Source organism: Balaenoptera ricei, chromosome 16, assembly GCF_028023285.1.
Source record: "Balaenoptera ricei isolate mBalRic1 chromosome 16, mBalRic1.hap2, whole genome shotgun sequence".
Classification (NCBI taxonomy): Eukaryota; Metazoa; Chordata; class Mammalia; order Artiodactyla; family Balaenopteridae; genus Balaenoptera; species Balaenoptera ricei.
The window spans coordinates 16,108,740-16,123,512 of NC_082654.1; the positions used below are offsets into that span (position 1 = coordinate 16,108,740).

Genomic DNA, 14,773 nt, shown 5'->3' on the forward strand with positions numbered 1-14,773 from the left:
CTTATAGCAAGTGGCTTGCTATAAGTGGCACATATTTTAGAGCTTATGCTAATTAACCTAGAAATTCAGGAGCATTCTGAAGATGTTTACAACCTGCCTCCTAACTAAGAAGTCCAGAAGCAGATTCGTGTGAGACACTGGAGTGTGCCGATAGTCTTCTATCTCCATCTCCACCTCTAAACGTCTCTGAAGCAACCTTCCTCCTCCTGGTCCTTACTTCCCTTCCCTTCCCCCACCCAGCTCCCTTCTGCTTTAGCAGCTTAGTGGTAACAGGACATGACATGAGACTTCAGACTTAGGGCACAGATGTCAATAGACGTTGGGGACATCCCTTTGGTATGAATTTCCTTCCATCTTTGGTGAATGGTCCTAGGAGATCTCTGACTCCAACAAACTCCCTTTCCTGGGTTCAGGTTGTTACCTGCCAACTTTCCCAAGAAAGAAAGCAGCAACAAAATAGTTGCAAAATGAATGCAGTACAGAAAAAAAAAAAAAAAGCCAATGTCAAACTAGACACAGAAGTCTGGAGGGTAAAGGAAAAGGGACCGTCCCATGTCTGCCCCCTTCCCTGTCCTGGGCTGTTCCATCTGCAGACCGAGGCTGGACTTGACTTCTCTTAGTCTGTTCTCTTGCACAACCCCCTTCCCCCAGGGAGCTCAGTGTTTACCGAGCGCTCCCGGGTTCCTTCAAGACCAGTGCTCTTAGGGTTGTCTGGCTCTGCAGACATTGCCACCCTCAGCAGGCACCTGGCCGGCTGTGTGCCCAGCCTGCTGTGTGCTCTGGCCCCAGAGACAAAGGCCCGTGGTGTGTCTGCATTCCTCCCAGCGGAGGGCTGGGCTCCTAGTCTTTCCCTGGCCTTCTTCCTCAGGTCGCCACACCCAGGAAATCAATCCTCCTGTCTTTCCAGAATGGCTGGTAGCCCACGCCTTTCTGTGGTTTGGTGTTTACTGTGCCACTTGTGCTCTCCTGGGAAGAATGTATGACAGGGTCTGTCAGAATTTGAATGCCTCGCCATGTAAGAGAGAGACCCTCAAATGTGGCCCAGGGCCAATCCTCCAGCCCCCTTAGTGCCATTCCATTCATACCTATGGCAACACCGTCCTGTCTTTATCTGTTAACTTGGAAGCCTTGGATGAAAAGACAGGACTTAGACTGGCTTTAGACCCCTCCTGCTCTACCCCTGCAGTGTAGGAAATGGAATCACAACATGAGTCAGCAAATCCTTTCCCTTGATTCTCCAAAGGATTAAAACCGATGGCTTTGTTTTGTTTTACCTTGTTTTGTTTTTACTTTTTTTTACTTTTTGATTAAAACTCCTTTTTCATAAAGCCCAAGGACAAATGTTTATGATGTTCCTGCGAAACTAATTCACATTATAAATTGGAGGCCCTTGTCCCCTTCCTTCCTTTTGCTGTAGGTATTTTAAGCATGTTCTGCAGTAACAGCCACAAGCAATGAGTAGATCTTGTTCTGGGCTAAACTGTTACCTAGTGAGAGGAAACATAGGCTGTCCCAGGGCACTTGCATGGCAGATAATCTTTTTGTCACCATCGAAGATGTAATTTGCAAAGACAGACTGAATGGTGAAGTCCCCCCTTTCTTGTTCTATGTATGTCATATAAATGCAAGCAAGACTAACAAGCTGTGTTCATGCAGAAAACTAATTTCATTCTCATTCTCACTGCACTCCCAGGAATTCATGCCTCCTTCCCCTTAATTGTGGACCCAAATATTTTTGAGGATCAGGGAAAGGAAAAGAATCAAGTAATATTTGTAGTCTTGGTTGAGATGGTCTCTGCCCCGGTGGACAGTGAACCACCACAATAGCCTGCTTTTGTATGATATATTTCACATTTACAAATGATCTCATAAATATTTAATCCTCACAACAGGCCTGTAAAGTGATGAAAGCAGTTCCTACTGACCTCCATCTACAGATGAAGCTGCTGAGCGCCAGAGACCTGGGGGCTGATTGGTAACAGAACCCAATTAGAAGCCAGGTCTCTCAGTTCTCAGAAGATAGGAACACACACCTACACACATGCTGCTTCACGATCCATCTGGCAGTAATCATTGCAGAAAACAAGTAATTAATTTGCCTCCCAAAATAACTTACAGAAGGACCAAAATTTACCATTCCTGGTGAAATGGGGAAAGTGTCTCATTAGTGGCCCTGTTATATCTATTTTCAGGACAGTAAACATTTGCTGCTTGTTTGGTTTCCTTTTTACCCATGTAAAATGTCACCAAAGGTCAGGGACCCTGCTCATAGAGTCTGTTGTATTATTTCCACACCGTCATGCCTCATTCTCCCTTGTCTCCTTTACTCAGCTGGAGGCTCCACAGGGCACCTGGCATGGCCCGTGGAGAATACTGTTGATGGATGGTGCTGTCTCAAGTGAGGGAGCTTGCTTTCTTCACCAAGCTCTGGTCTAGGACTCCCCAGAGCTCAATGGAGAGTCAAGAAGAGCCTGGGAGGCAATTCCATTATAGGGACACCGGTCACCTTTCCTCATTTAAAATATAGCTTAACGATAAACTACAAAAATGGCCTCATCTTAAATATGAGTTAAGCAAGATGTACACTATCCATACAATGGAATATTATTCAGCAGTAAAAAGGAATAAGTCCCTGATACCTGCTACAGCATGGATGAACCTTGAATATATTATGCTAAGTGAAAGAAGCTAGTCACAAAAGACCACCTATTATATGATTCCTACAACAGGCAAATCTGTAGAGACAGAAAGTCTATTAGTGGTTGCCCGTGTCTGGGGGGTGAGGGAAATGACTGTTAATGGGTATGGAGTTTCTTTTGGGGGTGATGAAATGTTCTTGAATTAGATAGTGGTGATGGTTGCACAAGTCTGTGAATATACTAAAAACTACTGAATGGTACACTTTTTTTAGAAGGGTGAATTTTATGGCATGTGGATTATATCTCAGTGTAGGTAGGTAGATAGGTAGTAGGTAGATAGATACACATACATATACGCATACATCTATCCATCTATGCAGAGAGATATTCAATACAAGGTGATAGAGAGGTTTGGGATCCTGTATTTCTCGGTTTCCTTATCTGTAAAATGAGGATACTGATTGCTACCTCATAGGGCTGCAGGATTTGAAAAATAAAGACATAAAAATCTTTGGCCTAATTAGTAGCTAGGTTAGTCCACTCCTCTCTCTCCCTCTCTTCTTCCTTCTTCTGGTCTATGATAGCTTAACTTATTAGGTATAAGAAAGTGGGTAACAGACAAGAATGGGGATTAAGTCAATAAATGTCTTAATGCCAGATCGTGTACCACCTTCTTTCCTTTGTGGGCATTTAAAGTTTTATTCCCTCACATGGTCACAGGTTGCCATCACACAGAACCATGCCCCTGATCATAGTGTGTGACTTGATTAACATATAATCTCCCCAGTGAGGGAAAGCCAACTGAAGTTTAAATTCAACGTATGGTTTATGATGTGTTGGTTGCAACGTCTTATTTGCAAAGAATAACTTAGTGCTAATATTTGTCCCTTCCATCATTAATAGATCAGGAATTGACCCAGTAGAGCATAAGAAGCACATTGACATAATAAATGATTGGAGGAAAATCTATCTGATTCACCCAAAATTATCCACTTTGTCCTACATTAATGATAAGAGGAAATGTGTTGCCAGGGTAGCAGAAGACTGTTCACAGGCAGTAAAGATTCGATATTTATTTTTAAAAAGCACCCATTTCTGCCAGCACAAATGGAAGGGCTTTCTTCTCTGGAAATGACATTTTGAAAAGACTGTATTTTGAGTTAAAAAAGATGTTCTGTTTTTCAGTGTTATTTCACTTCAGAGAGCTTAGCTTCTTGCTGGTGCAACGTGGCAGTGGGGTGACAGCCGAACCAAGTGGGGTAATGTGACTCTTCCAGAGAAATCAGCAAGAGGTACTGAGCATGTGCTGATGGCCCAGCACTGGGGGCCACAGAAGAAGGTGTGAGATTTAGGACTTGTTCTCAGATAGATGAGGCGTGCATTTCTAAAAGTAATAGGGTGTCCGAGTCCAAAATTACACCCCCTGTAGTGTCCCGGGGACGCCCAGGGCTCGTGAGTACCCAAAGCTATTGCAGCATCTTCAGTCTGAGGGTGATTCTCAGTGATGGTATTGAACTTTGGAAATAGCTAGGACCCAACAGCCGAGAGGCAGCCTGCGAAGACACGTGACCAACAAGTACAGGGAAGGGATGGGTCTCTGGTCTGGCCACTGTTCTGAGCACAGAAGTGATGACCCCTCAGCTGTCCTTTCTCCTCTCCAGGACCCAACACTTTGTGAGCCTCAGAAGGTCATGTGTCTGCATTCTCATGGACCCAAAGCATCCATCCTTTCCCTTCCTCCTGTTCCCCACCTGCTCCCACCCCTGGCTCTGTTCATGTCTCCTTCACCACTATAACCCAAAAAGGGATGATTATACCCCTTCTTCTAAGGGATCAATTCCAAGGTGCCTCACCTGCCCTGCAGAGGTGACCTATTTCAAGGTAATTGTCATGACCATTTCTTGATGGAGCAGAAAAAGACTTCAATCTTTGACAGTGTATCTCAGTACACAAAAGATAACTGGGGGCCCACAGTTGTGTGAGGGCCAAGTAAGAGGCACACACAATAAATGCCCTGGGGTTTAAAAGAGATTCTTGTCAATTCTTAGAAGTCAGCTTTGGATCTTGAGGAATGGGTAGGTACAGGCAGGTGAGAGTGAGAAATTTGTCTCCATTTGCTCTTGTGACTGACGTCTTAGGTCACTTTTTTCCTACCTTGTCTGTTTCTTTGGTTTTCATTTTACTGTTTGGTTTAATTGCATGCGTATAATGTGCTGTTTTCCACTTCAAATCATTTTTGTAAGTAGGTTGTAAACTTTAAAAATTAAGAAAAATATATTTTCCATTGCTGACTATCATAATTTTAATTTAATTATGAGGTAAATTGGCGTTTGTGGGTTGACCTGGATCCATTTCTCCATCTGAAAGTTCATCCCTATTAGAAAACGCCTGCCACCCTCTTGGATCTGCCCATCTGGTGGATGGTGAGAGAGGCCAAGGGCTCTCTACACCCAGATCCAGCCTTTCTCCTGAAATCTGGGTTGTATCTCCAGTGGGCATTAGGGCAACCCTTTGGTCTCAAGGAATCTTCTCTAGCTTCTGGGTTCCTGACAGCTGAGACAAAAGGTGGTGTCTCGAGCTACCTCGGCTGTATTTTGTCCTTATGTTTTGGTCCACTTAGCCCCTTGTAGCAAATGTTCAACTTGGGGGTAGACATTGAAACGTGGCACCATCCGCAGGTCACCAGGACAACTTCTATTCTGGGCACAACTTTCTCTAGGTGAGGATGTGAAATTTTTTTTTTTTTTTTTTTTTGGTGTCTTTACTCTTCTGCTCTTTTTTATTTATTTTAGTTATTTATTTTTGGCTGCATTGGGTCTTCGCTGATGCACGTAGGCTTTCTCTAGTTGCAGCGAGCGGGGGCTACTCTTTGTCGTGGTGCGCGGGCTTCTCATCGCGGTGGCTTCTCTTGTTGTGGAGCACAGGCTCTAGGCGTGCGGGCTTCAGTAGTTGTGGCACACGGGCTCAGTAGTTGTGGCTCGCGGGCTCTAGAGCACAGGCTCAGTAGTTGTGGTGCACGGGCTTAGTTGCTCCGCGGCATGTGGGATCTTCCTGGACCAGGGCTTGAACCCATGTCCCCTGCATTGGCAGGCGGATTCTTAACCACTGTACCACCAGGGAAGTCCAGGATGTGAAATTTTCCACGAGGCCCAGGAGGTGATGACTGCTCCAGGGGAGATGGGTGCATTTGGTCCCCTTGGCCTCAGGCAGCGATGCTGCCCTGCTACATATCCTACTAGGAACAGGCTTCCTCCTCTTTTGTTTTCCACCTGAACGTGCTTGCTTCCTGCACCTCACGGCTTCCCACCTTGTGAGGGATGTAATGCCAATTCCAGCAGATGGACCTGCCTAGAGTTTGCCAGGAGGAGTGACGGTCAGGGCTGGTGCTCATCCAGCCCAGAGAAAATGAACTGGTTCAGTAATCCCTTTCCCTAAAGGACACTTTGGAGTGGCCTTGCAAATGAAAACTGTTTATAAACCATCTATTTTCATGGCCCTGCAGCAAAACTCAAAGCTGCAGGCAGGCATCTTGGAAACATAGACAGAATCAGGAGTTTTGGAGCTTAAAGTGGCCTTAGGTAGGGTGGGAGAGGGAAGAGTGGTTAGTAGAAAGAACTGACACAGCCAGACACACCAGGATTTGATTATAGTGCCTACACTTAGAGCTGAGCAATGGGTAGCAAGTTGCTTAAACTCTCTGAGCCTCAGCAGCCTCATTGTAAAATATGGATAATCTTTACCTTTTAAAGGCTTAAATCGGATTATAAATGAGTCATCTGGGACAGTGCCTGACATACAATGCTTCAAGAATGTTTTTTCCATTTTCTTCCTTTATAAATGAAGAAAAAGATTTTGTAAAAGCCCAGTACATTGAATGAGCTCATAACTTCCTACGTGAATGAAGGAGTCAGGCTCACCCCCACCAATTTACTCTCTGATGTAGTTAAATATGTGCTTATTTCAGATGTACAAGTTAATAGTCATGTTGATGCTTTCTTTTGAAATTTTCTTAAATCACTTAACTTTAGACATCCACATGCCCATAAATTCAATCTATCATTGTTCCAGCAAGTATTTTCTTTTACAGTACTTTTTACAAGGCATCTAGCAGCTGCTAAATAAAGATTTGTTGATGAATGATTGTTTTTCCCATTATGAATTTTTGTCATGGCCTTCACATACTCTTTGGGCATAAATTCCTCACCACCCTACTGATTACTGGTTCCTTTCCCTCACATGGGAAATAAATGCCCACATGTCTTTTTCTTGTCTGTTAATGTCTGTTATCACATCCACCTGAGTGTGGTCTGTTAAGTATAAACTCCTGGAGGATTTGTGCTTTCTGTTAAATTGTTCTGTATAATGCCCAGCACATTTGCCTAGATGGGGCCTTTCTCAGTATCTAGGATGATGATGAAGAGGCCTCTTAGCTTCTACGGACTGTGAAAGCTCCAGTATCAGCTCCTTGATATAGACTGAGTCCCTTTGGAACAGATGTTAACCACCTGCCCCTTTGATTAGTAACATCTTTATTTACATACCTTGCAGTTCACCCTGGTTAACTGTGTGATTTAATAATCCTTAGTAAATTTACAGAGTTGTACAACCATCATCACAATCCAATTTTAGAACATTTTCATCACCTCAAACAGATCCCTAAGCCCATCCTTTGATTCTTTATTCTTCACTTTCTTTCCCATAATCACATCCACATGAATGTAGAGAAGGCAGGTCGACAGGAAAGGCATCTCGTTATTGCTCGCTAAGGGCTGCCCAGCTAGGCAGGTCTCTTGAAACTCTTGACTCTGTCCGGTGGTGATTTGGGGCTCTTTTCATTTGGAAATCTGCTTGGTAAATTTAAAGATGAACCATCATCTTTCTCTCCATCCTAGAAGATATAGAGGTGGTTACAGAAATAAGATTTGAAAGAGGAGCTGATAAGTCCAGATATGGGAGAGTAGAAGAGGATGATGAAGTCTGGGGGTTAGTGATCCCAGTTCTTATGCTTCAGTACTTCTAGCCCTGTGCCTGGGAGCATGGTTGAATTTCCCTTTTTCCTTTGTAAGGAGGGACACTTTCACTCCTCTGACAAACAGTGGACTGCCTACTAATGTCCCAAACAAGAGGCGAAGTTCTAGGATCACCTGGATATCTCATTTAAAGTATAGATTACCAGACCTCACCCAGAGGTTCTAGGGGACCAGGCTGGGGCCAGGAATCTGCATGTTAACATGCCACCCTGCTCTGGGGGATTCTGGTAGGGCCAGGGGGCTACAGATCACACTTAGAGAAACTGACCCTAAAAGGGTGTGGTGAAAGCACATTCATGGGGGCTTTTGACTCCTGAGAAGGATAGTGCACTAGAAATTTAGCTAACCCCCTGTAATTATTGTAATGTGTAACCCAGTAGCTTCCTCTTCATTTTAGAAGCACTGTTTTATTGCTAAAATCCTTACATTTCTTCGGCAATGTTTGGGATTGCTTCCAAACCAACCTAGAGAGATTACACACACACACAAAAGGTCTTTTTATTAGCTGATCTTTACGAGCAAATAATCTCCATGAAAAATTTCCCTAAATCGCTTTAGTCTTGTTAAAAATGACAGGAATCGTAACAGAATCTTGCCCTAGTCCTAAGGGAGGGCTACATAAAAGGGGCTGTGCTAGCAGCATGGTAGAAGGTTTCTGGCTCCGTCTGTTTGTTCATAAGTATGCAGAGCCTGTGGCTTTGCCTTCTGTGGCGGGTTCATCTGGGATTTCTGCAGGACAGTTTAGTGGACGTGAGGTAAGGTGTGTAAAGTGCCTGGAATGTAGGTAACTAGTAATTTTTTGGGTGCGGTAAAAGGACACAATACAAAATGTACCAACAGTATGAAACATGGAAGCTTCATAAGTGAAGTTTTGGGGGGATCACATTTATCTCAATACAAACATTCTGAAATATGAAAATTCTGAATAACGAGTGGAAACCAAAATCAAGTTGCACTGTGTTTTATTACACCTACAGAAAGGATGCCATAAGGTGTGCCTCCAGTGCAGTGACTTAGGAGAGGAGGCTATTTGATCTCTATGCTCAGTCGTGTACCTTTCCGTCATCTCAAATCGAAGAAAGAAAGTAAAAAGCATAAGACGCTGGTTTCAATGCAAGCCTCTGCCCCAGGGACAATCACTGTCAGATTAATGGTGCAGACAAGCGTGGGTGAATGTGAAGAAATGGTACTTTCCTCACCTGCAGTTAAAAAAAAAAGAAAACATACCCCCCTCCTTTTTCAGAAACATGGACTGGCCCGTTAGTGGTTGCCGGTGTGTTTAACTAGTAAATGCAGTGGGGAGAGGGAGGGTGGGAACGCCTGCCCCAGTCTGTTCTCTTTTCCGGTGTGTGTCTCTGGAGAGACGCGCATTTCGTTAGCTCTGCTTCCGAGAGGAGCCCCGCTCGCGTCCCCCAGGCGGGCAGGGAGCCCCAGTCTGTCGGGCTGAGGTCTGGCGTTTACAAGCCTCTTTGCAGTGTTGTGAGTTTGAAGCCCAGAGTTCCCTGCTCAGCAAAACCAGGAACCGAAGCAGAAGAAAAGGAGCCCTGGATTAAGGTAAAGCGACGTTGCTGGAGGTGTCCTTGGCTTTGCAGAGCAGACGTGAAATTCCCCGCTTCTTTGGCGACATGGGAGACCCCCAGGGTCCTCCAGACGTGGTATGCTGGATGCTGGCGACAGAAGCCACTGGCTTTGGCCTGAAGGACATTTTACTTAAACTTTTTGCTTTTCTTATGATGCAAAATGAACTACGGAGGTTTTTTTTCATGCGTCTAGTAGTAAAGAGCAGAAAAAGGCAGGTTATTTGACTGAGTAATAGTTTATTGACCTTTTAAAGAGTGTTTTTTCAGACCGCTACCCCCAAGATTGAAAGGAGAGTGTGGTTTCCAGATTGTTTTGTTTTGTTTTGTCTGTGCTTGTAGAGCTCTGCGGAATTTATGTTTGAGATGAAAGAACTTAAGAATCCTATTTGGGGGGTCTGATGGTAAAAGGGGCTAGGGGAATTGACTCAATTGATCTGTTACTACAGATGTGAGGATTTTTTCCTTTAAGAAGATTCCCATGAATGAATATGGGGAAGCAAAACATTTGTGTATTATTCATTTTTTCTTACAGCTACAGGTTGAGAGAGCCTGACTGTGCCCTCTCTTTACCATCTTTGGGCAGGAAATGTAAGAAATCTAGAGATTCTTGCCTTTCTAATGCAAACAGGTTTTCTGAAAACCTAGTTATTAATCAAACCATGCTCCAAAATTTATTTTTGAGAAAAATTTTTAAAGCAGGCTGTGCTAGCACTGAAGAAGGAATGAGACAAGAAAAATCATCTCAGCCATGAAAGAAATAGATTTATGATTTGGGAAAGGTTAAAAAAAAAAAAAAAAAGTGAGTCTCGCCTAAAAGTCAGCAGGAGTGGGGTTGCCATAGCAGCTTCATCTATCCCTTAACTGGGATCGGGGATTTACGAGAAAATTGAGCCTGTTTTCTCTGAGACAGTCTCAGGAGGCATGTTAAGAGGATGTGAAGTTATTTAGATTATCCAAACAGGTTCTGACAAGTAAGTGAAAATGACTAATTAAAATATTGTTGCCATTCTATAATGGATCAAAAGGCTTGTTGAGTCATGATGTACTTACAGAAAAGGTGAATTTGCCACAGCTCCTTGATATAAATTACTTTTGAGAAGGGTTTTTAAGACTAAATGTGAGGCCTGGCTCAGCCTCTTTGAAATAAGCTTTCAATGCACGTTTCGACCTAGTGTTTTCAGGTGGGTTCCTTCTGCATTTTCATGTGTCAGTGAGTTTAACCCTTGCATCTGTGGCTTATCGAACTGGTTCAGGGGCTATCATATCATGACAACAGAGGTCTGCAGGTTTTTCCCTCCAACTAAATAATAGCTAATTTAAAAGGACAGAGAAGTCCAAAATACTCAGGACTTACACCCCAAGTCTGTAGAGGGATGATCATGGTTTTGCCTCCTGTAGACCAGGTTTCTCAGCCTCAGCACGACTGGCATTTTGGATGGGGTGATTCTTTGCTGTGGGGAACTGTCCTGTGTTTAGCAGCATCCCTGGTACCCACCCACTAGATGACAGTAGCAATTCCCTCCCCAACTCAACAACTAAAAACGTCTCCAGCCATTGCCAAATGTTCCCTGCCGGGCAAAATCAGCCCCCAGTTGAGAACCACTCCTATTAAGTAACCACTTTTGAGACCTACTGGGAGGGCTGTGGCAGGGGCGGGGAGGCAAGACCCCAAGGGAGGGTGTTTATCAAAAGAACAAGAACAGGACAAATATTTTGCCCTGAGCATTTTGGTCTTTGCTTTGTTTTCTTTTTGTTTGAAATCACATCCTGGGCTGGGTGATGGAGCACTCTTCTGGGTATACATTCTTCTGCTCCTGGCCTCTCCCCTCCTGGTCCTTTGTGGGCCTTATTTGATGCAGTGCCTAATCAAACTTCTCTGAAAGGAATCCTATCTTAAGTGCATCCCAGAAATGCACTATTTTTTTTTTTAAAAGAAGAATCTCGTATTATAGCGTGGTTTTATAAGGTGTAAAAAATAGGTGTGCCTTTGTGTAAATCTGGACACACCTATTTGGTTTTTCTTCTGGAACCTGTAGCTAAGTGCTTTCATTTCTTTTTTCCTTTCCCCCTCTGCACCAGTAAGTCTCAACCTTTCTGATTGAGAACTGGGTCTCCTTTTGTCAATGAAGTAAAATAGTCACAGCCTTTTTCCAATTCACAGATAACAAAAGAGTCAATGGCTGGAACTTTTTCCGTTTAAAAGTTTTCTTACACCTTTAGCATATGCTGTTGTGTGTTTGCTCTCAGAGGTTAACGGATTACAAAATGAAATCGTAACAAATTCTGGAACAAAACATCGGAAATAGCCAATTTTGCTTAGTTCTACTTAACTTTTTTTGGTGGACCTATGTTCTAATTATAGCTTTAAATTTTATAAGTATACATTCATAATCTTATTAAACAACAATCTGATATACAAACTATATGTATTACATTTTCTTGGCATTTCTCCAAGAACATGATAGGTGCTGAGCACCATGGTATGTTGCAAGGAGCTGCCACAGGCTGTTCTGGGGAGGGAACCCTCCTCAGGCCCAGCTCGGGTAGGGGGGTAGGGGTGGTGCATGACATTGGCTGAGCATATCAGGAAACACCTCTACTTGTTGGAGTCATTCTTGGTGATGGGTTGGAATGGCCCATGGTGTTTTCTGTGATTCGTTACAAAACGCATCTTCCGTTTACCTCTACCTGGAGGTACCTATGTATCTGACACCTTGTGCTCTCTTAGAAGCATTTCCTCATTTGAAAATCCACTCCCCCATTTACTAGATCTGAGATCTATGAATGCAGAGAACATTAGTATTTTAGGTCCATTTTGTCACCAGGATGTAGCACAGTGCCTACGGATGCTGGCTGCTCAGTAAACAAGTGAATGTCAGTGATTCCCCTACAAAGACCACCTGGGAGCTTGGTCTGCAAGAAGTTTGCGTGTCTGCAACCTGTGTCCTGTCCACATAGTCTATTCTGTGTATTTTTTTCAAAAGGACAAATCCATTCCCCATCCAAGCAGCCTTTAATGTTTGAAAGACTACCAGGGAAGTCTTTTAAGGATATAGGAGTAGTGGTTCTGCGGGTTGTAAAATTTGGAGGGGAGAGCTTTATAAATTTTTCTTCCTGAGGTCCAGATATTAAACTTATGCTCTTATATTTAAAGCCCCACATGCTAAAGCTGCCTCGTGGCTTCAGTAAGAAGAAGAGCATACCAAGCCTAGGACTTGACCTAAAGGCAATGCATTCCCATCCTCTTTGCTTTTAAGAAAATTATCCAGTCCAATGAACTTGTAGATCACAAATGAAAAAATATGCCTTATATACTCTTATGTGTTGGAGTCTGAAGTCTTCGAGAATTGGGAGTGTCTACTGGGAAGTCAGAACAGTGCTCAAAAGAGCCCACATTTCTTGAATCAGTTATCAGGACGTGGGCTGTCCAGATGAGGCAGATGACTTGAAATGGGGACTTCCCTGGAATATGCAGGATGTAAAGATGCAGTAGTGGTATGTAAAGGAGCCCAAGATGGTCTTAATGCTGTGATTCAAAGACTGTCCCCAGCTCCGTTTTCTAAAGCAGAGCCCCTGGTATGAGTCAATATGGGCAAGAATGAGTCTAACCGGGTGCCTTAAGCTGCCCAGGCTTAAACTGTGACCTTGCAGGGAGGGGGCCCTAACAAAAGAGGAAACAAACCCCACTGCTTTTCCTGTTCACCAAGCCCGGAATGTCTTTGGCAAATACGTGTCTGTGTCCTCCTCAGCATTGCTGGTTCACATTGAGGTCGTTTTTTTGCTCATAAACATTAGATGAAGCAGGAATGCTTGCTTACACTTAAGACGGCTTTTATCTTACCCTCCTGCTAAATAATAATAGTGTTGGTTTGTCTTGGGGCTCTGCAGCTGGCTCCTTGCATCCGTGCTTATATCCGTATACCTTGTCCAAATAAACATACTTGAAAAGATAGAGAAATGTGTTTTGAACAGTTTAAAACATCCTCTAACAGAGAGTTTTAGCCCAGCTTTCTGCTTTGTTTTGGCAGCTTGTTTAGGATGCAAAGTGTATCTTGTTCTGGCAACAGATTAAAGAAGGTGTTGGTTCTTACATAGCAAAGTTTAGGGCCTAAGGACTGGGGTGGGGGGTGCTGGCGAGTGCAGATTTCCAGTCTTCCTTTGTGGTTTTTAAAGAGTTTTAAAGCATAGGAAAAAAAATGTGCCTGACTTTGTTTTTTTTATATAAATTTATTTATTTTATTTTTGGCTGCGTTGGGTCTTCATTGCTGCGCACGGGCTTCTCTAGTTGCAGTGAGCGGGGGCTACTCTTTGTTGCGGTGTGCGGGCTTCTCATTGCAGTGGCTTCTCTTGTTGCGGAGCATGGACTCTAGGCACATGGGCTTCAGCAGTTGTGGCGCGCAGGCTCAGTAGTTGTGGCGCACGGGCTTAGTTGCTCCGCGGCACGTGGGATCTTCCCGGACCCGTACCAGGGTTCGAACCCGTGTCCCCTGCATTGGCAGGCAGATTCTTAACCACTGCGCCACCAGGGAAACCCCTGACTTTTTTTTTTGTTTTGACTTTTAACCTCAGAACTGTAAAAACCTATTGAAAAACCTTACCTTGGCTTAGCCAAGGAGGTAATCTGCGATTAAGCTCCTGCCCTGCCCCGCCAAGTCACCTACATCTCTCCCCCCGATTCACTCCAGCCCACTGGCCTTCTTTCTGTCTCTCAAGCACTCTCTCGCCATCTCGGGGTCTTTGTACTTGCTGTTCCCTCTGCCTGGAACATTCTTCCCCCAGGTCATCTTCTGTCCCCTGGCCCTGTTTTATTCTCTTCATGGCACTTTTTTTCCACGATTTGAAATTCTTCTTTGTTTGTATACACGTCGTTGTCTGTCACCTGTTGCTAGAATGTAAACTTCATGACAGGTACTGCCATGTTCCCAGCACCTAAAACAGGATCTGCAAATGAATGTATTTACAAAACAGAATCAGACTCACAGACATAGAAAACAAACTTATAGTTACCAAAAGGGAAAGGGTGGGGGAGGGATACATTAGGAGCTTGAGATTAACATACACACACTACTTTATATAAAACAGATAAACAGCAAGGTCCTACTGTATAGCACAGGGAACTATATTCAGTATCCTGTAATAACCTATAATCCTATAATGGAAAAGAATCTGAAAAAGAAGTTATATGTAACTGAATTTACTTTGCGGTACACCGGAAACTAACACAACATTGTAAATCCACTGTACTTCAATAAAATAAAATAAAATAGTATCTGACGGAAGGTAGGTAGGTAGGTGCCCAGTAAATGGATGGTGGATGGATAGATGGAGGAATGAATGGGGAGGGAAGAAGGGAGGCGGGGGGTGCTATCTGCCTGTAACCTCCTGCTCCCCTTTAAATCTAACCAAGTGCTCCCCTTCTGTGGTGCCCCCCTCCACAGTAGTCTTGGGTGGTTTTCTCCCCCATGCCCACCTCACTGGGCACATCACACCAACAGTGTCACCTGTTGTAGTCCCTTGTTTTGGA

At 43.8% G+C, this 14,773-nt stretch overlaps 1 protein-coding gene across 15 annotated transcripts in view; it reads left to right on the top strand.

Annotated features, from left to right (window-relative positions):
• ABLIM1 (actin binding LIM protein 1) overlaps nt 1-14,773 on the top strand; it is a 343,354-nt gene that overhangs the window by 248,932 nt on the left and 79,649 nt on the right. The window contains exon 1 of one of the 15 annotated variants that reach the window (XM_059899464.1): nt 8,982-9,223. The exons of the other annotated variants lie outside the window; for them this stretch is intronic. The gene's annotated coding sequence lies outside the window, so the exon portion shown is untranslated. Of the gene's footprint in view, nt 1-8,981; nt 9,224-14,773 lie in introns of those variants that run through there. 15 annotated transcript variants of the gene reach the window in all.